Genomic DNA, 5,498 nt, shown 5'->3' with positions numbered 1-5,498 from the left:
ATCTGGGTTACACTGGTGTGATTTGGGCATTGAGAGTCATGAAAGGCCTGCAGGTAATCTGGCCGACTAGGCCGGGAGAAGAAAACCGTCTGTGTTCAATAACTAACCAGGAAAGAGACCAACCAGCACGGCGCTGGCGCCTTCACGATCATATTCTAAGTACGCCACTGGTTAATGTGCTCTATTTCCACCTATCTCAGCCCGACTTTTCACGTGGATGGATTCTTGTGCAGCCTAAAAGCCACCAGATAGACGTTCCAGATTTAATTTAAATGTTTTCCAGCTGGGAGCAGTGTTAGTTGTGTTTTACTATAAGCAGAACTTTTTCTTTTAATTTGTGTCTGATTAAAAGTGCTCATGATTACACTCTTCTTAAACCATATATACGACACTAACGTAGTTCCCATCTCTAGGAATAGGAATACGTCTGATAATATGAAATGTCTGAGATCTTTTGGAATTTGTAAAACTGCTAAAGTTGAAATGTAATGTCACTGTTTGCTAAAACCTTGGGCAGATTCTCACCATAAACCACAAAACAAAAGAAAACTCAAAACACTGGAGATGTTGCAATAAGCTGAAATCTCCCTCACACTCTCTTGAACCAACACTCCAGGCCTTGTTGCAGAAACAAAAACACGCAGCATCTGTCCAATAAAAATGTGGCACTCAAACAAGTACAGGCGTTATTTTTTTGTCCATTCGTAAGCCTGCAGGCTCTACAGAACGATCACAGCCTGGATTGTGGTGGAAGACTGGTGGCAACATGTCAAAACCATGCATTACAACGATGTTGGTTTGTGCTATTTTCTATCCGTTTTAAAAAAGGGAGAAATGAAGATCGTCTACATACGCAAACACACACATGCCAGGCTGGCCTCGGTAGCAAAAAGGCAGCGGGTGTTTCCGACAGATTGTGAGGTAGCCTAAATAAAGACATCGTGGAAACCACAAGGCCAGAAAAGCCCTCGCCTCAGCCATCTGCAGTAGCAACCTTGTGACGCCACAAACCCACCCCCACCCCCGCTCATCATCATAGGTCGTGTATCATGACACAGATGTAGGTCAGCAGTGCTAAAGCATCTGCAGATTATCTCCACCAGGTTGGGTTTTTTTGAATGCTCTGATCAGACCAAATCCGGGGAGGGGAGTTAGAACTGCTGGACTGAATCAAGAATCTAATTTAATGTGGTATTAAATCTGCAGTTGGCAACTTTAAAAAACAATGACTTTTTGTCGTACTTGCTCAAACTGTCAATATATGCGTAAAATAGATAATCTGTGAACTCCTCTACCTCCTTTTAGTGCTCCTAATAGCGTTTGCAAGATTCCATGAGCAACCAATCAGAACCGAGGAGTCTATAACGCTGTCAATCACTGCTGGCGACACTAGTGAACTCCGATAAAACTATCATAGGCAGCACTGGTCAAATATGAATCAAGATGAATCAATAGTTTTCTTACTGCATTGCCTGTTTCTCGAGTTAAATGTTTTTCAGAAAAACACATTTTTTGTTTACTGTTAAATGAGTTTGCTTCAGGCCCGTGGGCAGGGCTTAGTTTTGTCTCATGTACAGGATGTGTCAGGATGTATGGACATAATTTGAGTATTTGGAGAGGGTGCGTTTGTGTGTATGACGAAGTGGGTCAAGACACTCATTCAGCAAGGCAGGGAGAGGGCAGAAAGAGGGTAGAAAAACCCTGAGCAAGCATTTACAACAGTTGGAAGTGATTATTAAAACAGCAGGGGCTGTCTTTACCGCTCAACTGCTTGGCCTCCGCTCCCTTTACTAAAGTAGCTGAGCGAGCTGGCCACGCCTGCAGTAACCATGGCGAGTGTGTGTGTGTGTGTGTGTGTCTGTCTGTGCGTGCATGCGTGCGGGCATTCCAACTTGCCTGAGCCTTGGTCTTGAACCTATAGATGATTTATCAGATATGCAGGTATTCATAATTAATGGTCCCCTCTGTGCGACACCGGGTTAAAGAGGGCATGTTTAAAAATAGCCGTGACACCTACCACCATCATCATCCATTATTTAATGCAGCGCAGGGATCTGATCTGACATCCATTATGCCACTCCACACACTGTGTACTAAAACAGAATTAATAGGGCTACTATGACACCGATTGTAACTAGGAGTAAATAATGGATTGTGCTACGCTATACCATGAAAAGGAGTATGTTTTAGGGACTCATTAAAACCAGTCTTTCAAATACTTCCGCCATCCTTTTGGATTAAGTGTACACAACCAGATAAACTCAAAGTCACACAGAAATCCAACACCAGCCGACCTGCTTCTCGCTGGGTGAAAGCTGAGCTGTTGTGGACATTCTTCGACGTCTAGTATACTATATAAATATATTTGTTTTACTATACCAGTCAGTCTCCATGTCAAATGGGCAGGGGAAAACAGCTCCGCCATGAATGCAAAGTCAAAAATAGAGGTCCAGCGGAAGTAAGCACCATAGCAGGCACATAATGGGACCCAGGTGCAGGCCTTGTGGCCCGCCAAAAAGAGGTACAATGTATTTTCTGATAACTGTAAGTGCAGATGGGTAGGTCCCTAACTCTGAAGGAGATCCTGGGAAAATAACCTTGATTATGTCATTGTGATGTCATCTCAGCTTGGAATTGGAGACTACACTTTGAGAATAGGTTATGCTTTTAATAGATAATGTTGGCGGAAAGAGACAGGAAATGTGGGGAAAGAGAGAAGGGGAACAACAGGCTGCGAACTGTCCGGCCAGCCAGGAATCGAACCAGGGATTGCGCCCGGGTGGTATGCGCCCTTTGAGTATTCTTTTGAGGGAGCTATTCTGGATCAGACTGCCACCTCGGGTTCTGAAAAGCCAAGTCAATGTGAAAGTGTCTGAAACATGCATTCTTTGTAATGGCCAGCAGGGGGTGACTCCTCTGGTTGTAAAAAGATTGTATAGAAGTCTATAAGAAAATGACTCTACTTTTAACTTGATTTATTCCCTCAGTAAACATTGTAAACATGAGTTTATGGTCTCAATCTCTGGTTTCAAGTATTTGTCATTAATATTATGTCATATTTGGATAAAGCAGGGTATGATTTCTGGGCTACTTTGTGATTGACCTTGTGATTTGTTTGGGAAGGTGCTAATTATTTTATTTTTAAAACAATCAGAAGGAGGCCTTAAGTTAGAAAAGGCATATCACTTTTTCGTGGGTGGGAAGCTGGTGATGGATACTGGGATTTCCGCAAAACAAGCAATACTTGATGCACAAAACATCCAGTATCTACAGTACAAACGGTAGCCGATGCACCGCCCTATTGACAAGCACATCATTTGAATGTGCTTTAATGTACACTTCTGCTCAACTTTGTGCTTGGTGTGCAACCCAGCTGTACTGTGAAGGCCATGGTGTACAGTGTGCGACTGTAACATGTCGACCAGTGCCCAGAGGGTCTTAATGTAGACAACAGCCTAAACAATAATATTATCATACCTCATTATAATAGTCACAAATGTGTATCTCAGAGCATCCTGACTTACAGTATTTAGCCATTCTTACCCTAGTTATTACTAAGCTGTTCCTGTCTATAACCTATCTGGTTGCAAGGTGCACCTGGGGGGAGGGAGTCAGATGACAGGATAGACTAAAGAAATGTGCTGCGTGTGTGTGTGTGTGTGTGTGTGTGTGTGTGTGTGTGTGTGTGTGTGTGTGTGTGTGTCCCTTTGGAGCTGGAGGTGTATATTTCAGTTACCTGGCAACCCTTTTGAGAAAGTTGTAACAATAGACATCCTAGCACCGAGTGACAGCATCGACATAGAAATGTCCCCATTCTCAGATAAATAATAGACGTTGATACAACTCATAGCTACAGTTAAAGACCTCCCGTGGTGAGCTAGCAGCTGAATACAGTGTCCTGCGTGCCTTCCCCGCTCTTACCATCAACACTGACGTCCTGACAGCCTCGGACACGCTCTGCCTCAGTTCCGCGGCGGTGCCCGGCTTGTTGAGCCCCCGGGTGAACTTCCTCGCTTCGGGTGGAGCAGAAGCCATGGCACGGCCCCACCTTTCATCAGACCGCCAGGTTGCTGAGAGGAGCAGGGGGTGGCAGTTCCAAAGCGGGCTTTCCGACGTATGTGAACGCACACTAGCCTGCAGTTTTATCCTGCCATTACGCCGCCCTTGAAGTTACCATTAACGCGCGCATGTGTGTGTCGTTGTCCACGAGGCCAGAAGATGACTGCCTTCGTCACCAGCCGACAGCCGAAGCCCGCTGCGCTTCTCTGTCCCGTCAGCGGAGGTCCCTCGCGCGCACTGGCACGCCCCCTTCCACAGTGTAATAGTGGGACAGCCCTGTAAACCAACTCATCCATCATTGTTATACATTTTTTTAATATAACATGACTGCATTATTTATAAGGCTGCACGGTGGTGTAGTGGCTAGCACTGTCGCCTCACAGCAAGAGGGGCCGCGGGTTCAATTCCCGGTCGGAGCGGTCCTTCTGTGTGGAGTTTGCATGTTCTCCCCGTGGCAGCGTGGGTTCTCTCCGGGCTCTCCGGCTTCCTCCCACAGTCCAAAGACATGCTGCAGGTTAATTGATCTCTAAATGTCCCATAGGTGTGAATGTGAGAGTGAATGGTCGTATGTCCCTACATGTGCCCTCGATGGACTGGCGGCCTGTCCAGGGTGTCCCCTGCCTTCGCCCTATGTCAGCTGGGATAGGCTCCAGCGCCCCCGCGACCCTAATGAGGATAAGCGGTATTGAAAATGGATGGATGGATGGATGCATTATTTATACACTATGTCTGATGGACACTCTCAGCCAACTAGATATGCTAGTTATATATACATATATAGATAGAAAGTTAGGAATAGTAAAGTCCTCGCAATTTAATTGTTGAATCAATACAAGGCGCATAACGTATTTTTGCTGCACTTAATACTGTTTTGAGGTTATATAACTACAAAGCCGCATACTGTTCCGCCGTAGGCATGGGCGGACGTTGCCACCTGCTGGAATAATTATTGTTTTGACTCTCCAGTCTGGCCTTTAAGCTTTAAACTCTGTGTCAAGTTATTTGACCACACAGAGGCAGTGAAGTAACACTAATAGTTGAGTAACTGTTGATGCATTTAATAGCAATCAGAAATAGTACTTATAATCATATTATTCTTATTATAAATAAGAATAATATGATTAATAATACATAATAATAATAATAATAATCATCATGTATTTTGTATTGGACTATTGGCATGTTTTCACAAATAATTAGAAATGATTTAGCCTCTCTTTTTGTAAAATACTTACCGCAAACATTGAAGCGGTCGTGCACAGGTTGCATTCAGATTGCTTCATATATTTTATAATGAACGCTCAACCTGAGCCTAGCTCTATTCTACGGCCTTTACAGTAAATATAAAAACTCGGAGGCTTGCATCGAGTGCCTGAATGCATCACATGTTTCCAGGGTGTTGTTATATCCATAGTCTGCGGCACAGCGGCGCTGCATCA

The sequence above is a fragment of the Cyclopterus lumpus genome, chromosome 2, assembly GCF_009769545.1.
Source record: "Cyclopterus lumpus isolate fCycLum1 chromosome 2, fCycLum1.pri, whole genome shotgun sequence".
Classification (NCBI taxonomy): Eukaryota; Metazoa; Chordata; class Actinopteri; order Perciformes; family Cyclopteridae; genus Cyclopterus; species Cyclopterus lumpus.
Note: the sequence above shows the minus strand (reverse complement) of the source record.